Here is an 11205-nt window from a genome sequence, read left to right as displayed (position 1 = left end):
CAAATGTCAGGACAGTACAGATATCCCCCAAATGTCAGGACAGTACAGATATCCCCCAAATGTCAGGACGGTACAGATATCCCCCAAATGTCAGGACAGTACAGATATCCCCCAAATGTCAGAACAGTACAGATATCCCCCAAATGTCAGGACAGTACAGATATCCCCCAAATATCAGGACAGTACAGATATCCCCCAAATGTCAGGACAGTACAGATATCCCCCAAATGACCCCTTTTTGCAGAGTAGACAGTCCGACGTACTTCATAAGAGGCATGGCGAGTTTTTTGAAGTTGTATTTTTGTTGTCATAATTTTTCGGAAAATGAAAAAATTAAAAAAATTATTTTCACTATTTTTTTTTTACATACTGTCACCAGTGCAGTACAGCGTCATCATATAACTGGCATGGTGGTGAACAGGGACACTGACTGGTGACAGTATGAAAAAAAAATATATATATATATATTTTTTATTTTTTTATTTTTTTTTATTATTTTTAATTTTTTATTACTTTTTTTTATTTTTTTTAACATTTTTTTTGTTCATATTTTACTATGACCAAAGTAGTACAATGTTACCATAGTAACATTGTACTACTTTGGGGAAGTGATCAGTATTTTTTTTTTTTTTTTTTTTTACACAATTTGCTTATAGCAAAGAAATACTTTGCTATAAGCAAGCATTTACCTGAATGAAATGGATTCATTCAGCTTTTTTTTTTTTGTGCTTAGCTGTGATTTGGTCACAGCTAATCACATGACATGTGCATGTGATTAGCTGTGACCATTCACAGCTAGGCACTAGTATACAATGGATGGCATCATGAATGAAGCCATCCATTGTATACAACTGTCATGTGACCTGCTGTGATTGGTCACAGCAGGTCACATGGTACCTGCAATGGAGCCGGTACTCGGATCTGTCATCGGCCGTGTCCGAGATACACGCCCGGTGACAGATCGAGCCGCTGCGCCGCTCTGCATTAGCGCAAACGGCGCATGTGCGGGAGCACGCCAAATGGCGTACACCCGGAGTGGAGAAACAACTTTCAAGCCGCCAAACGGCCATTGGCCGGGCGGCAAATGGTTAAAGTCAAAATGTCTCTTTTATCAGCAGTAGCTGAGCTGTAGGGACCAAATTCTGCTTTTATTTCTGATACCACTTCAGACCATCTTATTACACCCGTGTCTCTGAGGCAAGTCAAGAAATTCCTGTGCTTTGGCTGAGACACCCATGGGACAAATTCAGTTTTCTGTTTGTCAGAATTCAAACTTATGCCGGCCATACATGGATCGAAATTCGACCGATTTTTCAATCCAAGATTGGACCTAAGAATAATTGGCTGATTTGTGCTCTGTTATTGGGTCAATGGCACCAGCCAATTTTCTTGGTTCCTCCCCTTTTCGGTGATCGGGCATGTTGGAAAATTCATGAAAAACTACCAATTTTCGACTCAACGATGTTCAAATCATATGATTGTTTTTCTGAAATGAATATGCACATAAGCTGTGACCTGGAAGGAACAGAAGTTTTGGCTGTTATATGGGGTGAACGTTATGACTTGGTCGGCTGATTTTTGAAATCATTGATGGCACCATTGGATTACCGAGCAAACAACGTTTTCGATTTTCGGATGAAAAATCGTTCACAATTCGACCCATGTTTGGCCTGCATTAGGGTCATCATTGCCTCCTCGTAGGTTTCTGTATGATCAGCTATAGAAGGTGATTCTTTCTTATGATCACTATACATGGGTTGAAATTCGACCAATTTTTCCTCCGAAAATCGGACCTAAGTATAATTGGCTGATTTTCACTCTGTTAGTGGGTCAATGGCACTGGACGACTTTTGTGGTTCCTCTCCTTTTCGGTGAATGGGCATGTTGGAAAATTTGTGAAAAACTACCGATTTTTGACTCAATTATGGTCAAATTGTCAGATCATTTTTCTGAAAAGAAAATGCGCATGAGCCATGACCTGGAAGGAACAGGAAGTTTCACCTGATATATGGGGTGAACTTTATGACTTGGTCGGCCAATTTTTGAAAGCATTGATGGCACCATTGGATTACTGAGCAAATGATGTTTTTGATTTTCAAATGAAAAATCATTCGGAATTCAAACCATGTATGGCCTGCATTAGGGTCATCATCGCCTCCTCGTAGGTTTCTGTGTGATCAATTATAGAAGGGATCCTTTCTTAGTAAAGAGGCCCACAGTTTCTGTTAGGAATGGTATCACTTTGGTGGTATCATACACAGGCCTCTGAGATTTTCTCTCACTTTTGGGGTGTTTATGAAGTGAGATGGGTCTTAATTTAGGAAGATAATGTTCCCTACTGGAAGGCATTTCATCCTCATCTGGGGGGTCACTGTAGTTACTCTCAGATTCTGAAGCCTCTGATTTTAATGGGATTACAATTTTAGGCCTCATAGAATGGTCTGGGTGTGAGCTGCTAAAGGGTTCAATGACATTTGTAGTCTGCCAAGTAGAAGGTTTAACCCTTGTACTGCTGGCTTTTAGCTCCTGTGTCTCCGGTACCAATTGCTGATATGTGCGGTTTTGGCCATCTACCTCATGCTGGAGATGGGTATTCGCAATACTCAGCTTTTCACATTCTCATTTCTAAAGTTGAATTTATCCCTTTACAGTCAGACAAATCCTCAGAGATCTGATCTAGATTCTTAACCATCTCCCATCCGGCCGTTGTATATAAACAGCCAGATGGTGGCAGTGTCATGTTTCACATGACTGTCATATGCCTTTAAGTGTTTTCTGTATCTTGTCTCTGCTCCTCCCTTTCCTTTGGTTTAGTTAATGTTGTATAGATAGCCCTCCCCCTTTCCCAGGAATACATTGCAGCTCTAGCCTCATGTCATGGAGCAGGAAACATTATGATCTTTTGACCTCTTGAATGTTCATTGTTGTAAGATTCTCTCAGTTTATGGAATAAACTTCACAAGATCTACAAGATGTCTTATCGATTGAGTCACTGACTGTGGTATCCAACTGAGGTTGAAGTTATCACTATCTCATCACAACTGTAAGTTACAGAGATCACACTATCAATGCTTAGATTGGAGAGACAGAACAGGCAGTGCAGGGGCGGGTGGCCGTTTATAAACAGACTCCCCGCCCCCTGCTTGTGCACGCTCCCTGGGAGTGCACAGCAATGCGATCCGGTGCCCTCTGTGTCCTCCAGACACAGTGGAACACCGATCGTCGTACGGGACCTCTGTGTGAGGTCCCAATCATGTGATCACTGATTGGCCAATCAGTGATCACATGCAGAGTAGTAAGCAAGATGTCACTTCTGACATCATTGCTTACTATGTGTGAAATCTGTGAATGATCACAGAGGTCACATAGTACAGGGCTATTCACAACAGCCTTGTACCATGTGACAACCTGTGACCAATCACAGCTTACACAGTATTTATCAATGGCTGCAAGAATGCAGCCAGAGTGAATGAGAAACTATTGCTTTTACAGCCTTTATGGGTGTAAAATAATCAGTGTAAAAAAAAAATCTTCATCACCCCCCACAAGTAGTACAGTGTCACCATGGTGACACTGTACTGCTAGGTTGACAGTATGTTAAAAAAACATAAATAATAATCTAAAAAACATTTTTTTAAAATTATAATTTTTGGTTATACACTAATTTGGGGGTTTTTTTCTACTAAAAAGATAATGGAATACATTTTGGCCAAGATTTATGATGAAATATTATTTATTTGCAAAATTGTATAAGAAAAACACTTTTTTCAAAATTTTGGGACTTTTTAATTTATATAGCAAAAAAAATAAAAATCTCAGCAGTGAATAAATACCATCAAAATAAAGCTTTATCTGTCTCAAAAAAAAAAAATGCTAAAATGGGTTGCGCAATTGTCATTCAAAGTGTAACAGTGCTGAAAGCTGAAAACTGGCCTGGACAGGAAGGAAAGTGTCCGGACTTGAAGTGGTTAAAGAAGCGATCAATTCTTTATTTTGCAAATAATTTTCTTAAAATTGAACATTTTATCTGACAATTGTTCCATCTCAGCAGAAATGTTTGTAGATTGAGTTTCTATCTCATGGAGTTTTCTCTGTAAATGTTTAACACTCTCAGCCTCTGGCCTGATATCCAATTTGCTTTATTTAATTGTTCTGCCAATTCAAAAATGACATCAAGAAGTTCTGGCCGAGATTTATGCAGCCGTGTTTCTTTTTCTTTCTTTGTTTTATCCTCAGCTATTATATACAGATAGCCAGCAACATGTGAATCATCAGAGCAGATATCATTTGTATACCCTGGAATCCTACTCCACATTTCAGGTACCCAATCATTCATATCCTGCTTAATGTCCAACTTATCTTTCACAAAAGACATCCCCTGAAATGTCACCAATTCTCTGACATCTCTGACTCAGAATAGCTTCAGATTCGGCACCAGAATGGCTGCATCTACTAGGAACACTTCTCACATCAGACATTTTCTGTATCTGTAACTGACAACAGCGCTTTCAGAACCAAGAAAATGACTATAAAATATCTATACTTGCACCATTATATTTTTCTATCTGTTTCAAATGTAGGCAAATCTTGGTGGGACCTCTGAAATATGACAGAACTTTATCTGTGAGGAAATAATCCGTATACAATTCATGGAAACAGGCGGGATCTGGAATGAAGGAGATTCCCTACTAATTCTCACAAAGTAACCGACATCCCAGTTCTGTATTTGTGATAATTGGAAGACAAAATAAAACGCAATAATGTGCAAAAATATATATTTATTAATAATATAAATCAGTACAAAATGGGGATGAAATATAATAGGTGATGATAAATAATAAACAATACAAGATAACAGTACAATGATCTAATCCACAATAATGGGGAGAAATACAAGCCAGCAATTACTGCCAAATATTAATGAATTACATCCAACTGTCTGGAAATGTCGTGTAAGAAATCAGTAACTCAGCAACATGTGACAACAGATATACAAATCCCCCCCGTGATCTCTCTACACCCAGATATTCAACGCTCAACGTGTACCTTGCCATGACTTGATCTGGAATCCCATACACAGGCCAATCCAATCCGCTTACAATCTGAGATGAAGATGTAATGTTACATGAAGTAGTCTGCCTTGTCATATATATACTGTATACATCCGGATAAACCATTGACTAGAAGCCAGAATCAGCTTCAGGGATATGTAAAATCAATCTTCCCCAGAGGAGTGAAATGATAATAATTTATACTGCAGGTAAAATGACGTCACATCCCCTCCTGTGCTCACCAGAACCGTTATCGGACTAAACAATGTATCTGGAGATATAAGGGGAGTACAAGTTATCTGAGGAAAATGAAAGTTCTAGTTCCCAATATGGACTGTATGGTGTCAGTGATGTCAGCTTTCAGTGCGCTCACTTCAGGGGGTGTCTGTGTCCGTCTGTTGCCCCTTGTCTCCTGTCTTGTGAGGTCTCTTTGGTGATGTGTGTCCTCTTCTCTGTCCGTCTCTTACTTTTATCCCCCACATAAACCTAGGCGGGCAAAGCTTATCTTCACCTAAAAGTGACCTCAGACTAGGTGTCATTTCTCTATGTAAAGAGTTCAATGACCTGAAGGGGGCAGTATAGGATTGGGAAGGATTTGGGTCTTCTGGAACATGACAAGGGTTGACCTTTAACCTTGGCTAGTAAGGACATCACTATATTACCAGTTAACGGCTTTTCTGATGGGTTGGTTTCAGACAAACTTGTACCAACCTCACTGCAAATAATGTATTAAGTGATTCTGGAGAAGGAAAATCTACCTATACATCCTACAAAAAGATGAGGTCATTATACTGAGACTTCTTATCTCACGTCTTCTGTAACATAACAACGTTGTCATACAATGAACTCAAACTAATACTTTATAATGTTAGAAATAGAATATTATTATTATTATTATACAGGATTTATATAGAGCCAACAGTGCTTTACAATATAATAGAAGGCAATACAGCAACAATACAGTTCAATACAAGAGGGATAGGAGGGCCTGATCCTGGGAGCTTACAATCTAAGAGGGAGGGGCTAGTGGTACAAAAGGTAGTAACTGTGGGGGATGGACTGGTAGGAGGAGTAGAAGATTCCAGTATTAGCTGAGGGCAGGATAGGCTTCCCTAAAGAGATCGGTTTTCAGAGATCGCTTAAAAGTGAGCAGAGTAGGCCATAGTCTGATAAATTGTGGTAGAGAGTTTCAGAGGATGGGGAAAGCTCTGGAGAAGTCCTGCAGATGAGCATGGGAGGAGGAGACAAGGGAGATAGAGAGCAGGAGGTCATTCGAGGAGTGGAGAGTACAGTTTGGGTGATATTTGGAGACAAGATCGGTGATGTAATTTGGGGTGGAGTTATAAATGGCTTTATATGTTATTAATGTTTTTAATTTTATCCGTTGGGCAATGGGAAGCCAGTGGAGGGATTGGCAGAGAGGGCTGGAGGACACTGAGTGGAGGGATTGGCAGAGAGGGGTGGAGGACACTGAGTGGAGGCCAGTGGAGGGATTGGCAGAGAGGGGTGGAGGACACTGAGTGGAGGCCAGTGGAGGGATTGGAAGAGGGGTGGCAGATACAGAACGGTTAGTAATTGGATGAGTCTGGCAGCAGCATTCATGATAGACTGAAGAGGGGATAGCCTGCGATGAGGTCAGCCAATGAGGAGGGAGTTACAATAGTCAAGGCGAGATATAACAAGGGAGTGAATAAGTTGCTTAGTGGTTAAGAACGGGCGTATCTTAGAGATGTTGCGGAGGTGAAGTCTACAAGATTAGGATAGCGATTGGATTTGGGGGTGAAAGGACAGATGGGAGTCTAGGATTACACCTAGTACCCTGGCATGAGGGGAGGGATTGATGGGTGTATTATTGATCTTGATGGAGAAGTCAGGGGAGGGGGCATGGGCTGGAGGGAATACTAAGAGCTCAGTTTTGGAAAGATTGAGTTTGAGGAAGTGGAGTGACATCCATGCCGATATGTCACTTAGTAGGTTAGTAATGGGAGAGGAGACTGAAGGGGTGAGGTGAGGAGGAGACTGAAGGGGTGGGGTGAGGAGGAGACTGAAGGGGTGAGGTGAGGAGGAGACTGAGGGGGTGAGGTGAGGAGGAGACTGAAGGGGTGGGGTGAGGAGGAGACTGAAGGGGTGAGGTGAGGAGGAGACTGAGGGGGTGAGGTGAGGAGTAGAAAGATAGATTTGTGTGTCATCAGCATAGAGATGGTACTTAAAGCCATGGGAGTTTATCAATATCCCCAATATATCAATATGTATTCATTGTTAAACCATTTCATATAAATATATGTATGTGGAAATGGAATCTAGTAATATAAACCTGGATGACATAAGTAAGCAAGCATTCACTTCATGTAATACTAATAATAATACAAGTGACATTTTTGGATCAGATATTCCTGTCACATAATAATAACACCATATACAATGTAAGGTATAATATGCACTCTTTCCAGAGGATCATGGGAAATAATCATGGTGACTAGTTCTTGTGTCCTTTGTTCAATCTAGACATGGACTCATCCATTTATCTTACCACTTGGTGTCATGTCTAGTCTTCATCTTGTAGCCGTCTGATCCCACCATACCCCCCCCCCCAGATTTATAACCTGGGAACATAAGCTGTAACCACCTTGGAATGCTCTTAGAATCTGTGTTCAGAAACCATGAAATAGAATATACAGAACAAAATGGCTTCCAGCATGTCCATGTAGAGATGATAAGTTCAGGCCTTCCTGTTTCATTCTGTGAGCTTAGAACAGTTCTGACAACCTGGTGATCTATGATTGGCTCATAACCTTGTGTGGTGGTAACCTATAGGCACCTGGTGATCTACGATTGGCTCATATCCCTGTAGGGTGATAACCTGTAGGCACCTGCTGATCTACGATTGGCTCATAATCCTGTGTGGTTGTATCCTGTAGGCACCTGCTGATCTACTATTGGCTCATACCCCTTTGTATCCTGATCAGATGATGATTGCGGCACTCCCAATGTTGTTCATGTAATGGAGTGCACAGTGTGTTCCATCCAAGAAGGGCAGCAAGGTAGAAGCCGGCAATTACAGGCCAGTGAGTCTAACATCGGTGGTAGTCAAGTTAATGGAATCACTCCTGAAAGGAAGGATCATTGATCATCTAAAAACACACAACTTGCTGGATCCAAAGCAGCATGGCTTTACTGAGGGCAGACCATGGCAGACTCATCTGATTGGACTTTTTGACTATATCACCAATGTTTTGGACCAGGGTGGTGCTGTGGACATAGAGTATCTTGATTCCAGCAAGGCATGTGATACAGTTCCACATAATGATCTAATACAGAAGTTGGACAAGCTAGGACTTAGCCCTTGGGGGGTTCAGTGGATGTGCAGCTGGATAAAGGAGAGATACCAGAGTGTGGTTGTAAATGGGGATCACTCAGAACAGAGAGCAGTCACTAGTGGTGTACCCCAAGGCTCTGTACTGGGAGCTGCTCTGTGCAATCTATATGTAAGTGATAGAACTAAAGGGTTGTTGGGTAAGGGGATGTCTCTTTGCTGATGACACAAAGGCGTGTAATAGGGAGGATATCCCTGGAGGTGACTGTAACATGGAACAGGATTTGGCATTGCTGGAAGATTGGTTAAAAAGTGGAAATTGCAGTTCAATGTTTCTAAATGTAAAATAATGCACCTAGGGAAAAACATCCCTTCAGAGAGTACAACATGGGGGTACAGTGTTGGCCAGCACTTCAGAAGAAAAGGATTTGAGGGTACTTATTTCAGACAATTGCAAAATGAGCAAACAGTGTGGCCAGGCAGTGAGAAAAGTGAATAGAATTCTAGGATGCATCACTAGAGGAGTCACCGGCAGGAGGAAGGAGTTCCTCATTCCTCTATATAGATCTTTATATCACTAGAGGGGTCACCGGCAGGAGGAAGGAGTTCCCGATTCCTCTATATAGATGTTTATATCACTAGAGGGGTCACCGATGGGAGGAAGGAGTTCCTCATTCCTCTATATAGATCTTTATATCACTAGAGGGGTCACCAGCAGGAGGAAGGAGGTCCTGATTTCTCTATGTAGATCCTATCACTAGAGGGGTCACCGGCAGGAGGAAGGAGGTCCCGATTCCTCTATATAGCTCTATATATCACTAGAGGGGTCACCGGCGGGAGGAAGGAGGTCCCAATTCCTCCATATAGATCTTTATATCACTAGAGGGGTCACCGGCGGGAGGAAGGAGGTCCCGATTCCTCTATATAGATCTTTATATCACAAGAGGGGTCACCAGCAACCTCATTTAGAATACTGTGTCCAGTTCTGGAGACCTCACTTACATAAAGGTATTTATGAAGTACATGAATGAAGAACATAGGGAAATGACCTCCAACTAACTTGAGGAAAGTTCACAACTAATCTCAGAAAGTATTATTTTACTGAAAGAGTAGTTGATGCTTGGAGTAAACTTCCAGTAGAGGTATTGAGCCAGTGACAAATCACAGAGATCATCACAATAGTACTCAATGAATGGCTATGAATGAAAGCCATTCATTGTATACAACTGTCATATGATCACTGTGATTGGTCATAGCAATCACATGGTACTGGGCTGGTCTGGTACAATGATCTGTCATCTGGTGGACACAGCAGGTGACATATCAAGATACAGCAGAGCCACTAGACTTGGAGGACTTCATATGATGTCCACCCAGGATGGGAGAGATCCCGCTCAGCTGTCATTCTGCTATAGGCCTGGTGGGAAGCAGTTCATTACAGGGGACACTGTACAGGTTCTATATGTAGTCTGGGGGTCCCTGTGGAAGTCCATGTGTGGACATTTCTACCTATGATAAATGACAGGCTAAACCCACCTGGAGACTTTCTCCACACCTGGAGTGTGCTGAGTTCTTGGAGAACGTCTACACAGTGTTTCCAGATTGGCTTTATCACCCCAACGAGCTCGCTCCAGTTCATGGATGTCATCATTATGTTTGGAGGATCTCACCAGTCAGGAGCCTTTCCTGTCATCCTACATGTTCCCTTCTGAGGATTGTTCTATCCTTCCAAACAAATGTATGAAATCATGGATGAGTCCTCCTTCTATGTGATCTAGAAGATCTTCAATCACAATGTCTTTATGGATGAAGTGGATGGCCCATTTTATATATTATTTATTGCTTTACAGCTTTATTCCCTCCAGGATTCATTCTTTATTTATAGAACCATTCAAGGAAGTGTTCTTACTTTGAGAGATCTCCACCACCATTCCTCTGTGACCATTACATCCTTGTCATTTATGTCTGACATCTTCATTATCAGTGGATTGATAGATATTCTTATACTTTAGGATGTATTTTTGCATTTTTTTTACCCAAAAAGATCTGTTTTGGAGGTTTCTGTTTTATTAGGTATTTTGTTTTTATCTTGTGTTCTGTGTCTTTAAGACTTTTCTATCTGTCGTAAAATATCTTTTTTAAACAGTTGGTTGCATAAGAGTTAGATTTATTGTTTCTTACTTTTTTTAGTTCTTTTTGAACTTCCCTGGTATCTCTGTAAGGTAGATACAATGCAGGAATGGTTATTAGGGATGTTTCTTGGGGCTGCAGTTCCTCTGAACTCCACAAGATGGTGATCTCATTTCTCTCCAGCAGAACTTCTCTATGGAATACAGACAGGAAGTGATGTCAGGTATAGACATGAAGTGATGTCAGGTACAGAGAGGAAGTCATCTGGAATAAAGATAGGAAGTTCCATACCTTAGAAATCGGCAAGGAGATGTTGATGGACGTGGCAGAAGATGAGGTAATAAGATGTTATTTCTTATTTACACCCAGTAACCCCCATCATGTCCGTCCTCTTCCTCCATACTCACGTCCGTCCTCTTTCTCCATAGTCACGTCCATCCTCTTCCTCCATAGTCACGTCCGTCCTCTTCCTCCATAGTCACGTCCGTCCTCTTCCTCCATAGTCACGTCCGTCCTCTTCCTCCATAGTCACGTCCGTCTTCTTCCTCCATAGTCACGTCCGTCCTCTTCCTCCATAGTCACGTCCGTCCTCTTCCTCCATAGTCACGTCCGTCCTCTTCCTCCACAGTCACGTCCGTCCTCTTCCTCCACAGTCACGTCCGTCCTCTTCCTCCACAGTCACGTCCGTCCTCTTCCTCCACAGTCACGTCC

This window comes from Staurois parvus, unplaced genomic scaffold (assembly GCF_062004578.1).
Source record: "Staurois parvus isolate SC_StPar_1 unplaced genomic scaffold, SC_StPar_1.0 ptg001978l, whole genome shotgun sequence".
Taxonomy (NCBI): domain Eukaryota; kingdom Metazoa; phylum Chordata; class Amphibia; order Anura; family Ranidae; genus Staurois; species Staurois parvus.
Note: the sequence above shows the minus strand (reverse complement) of the source record.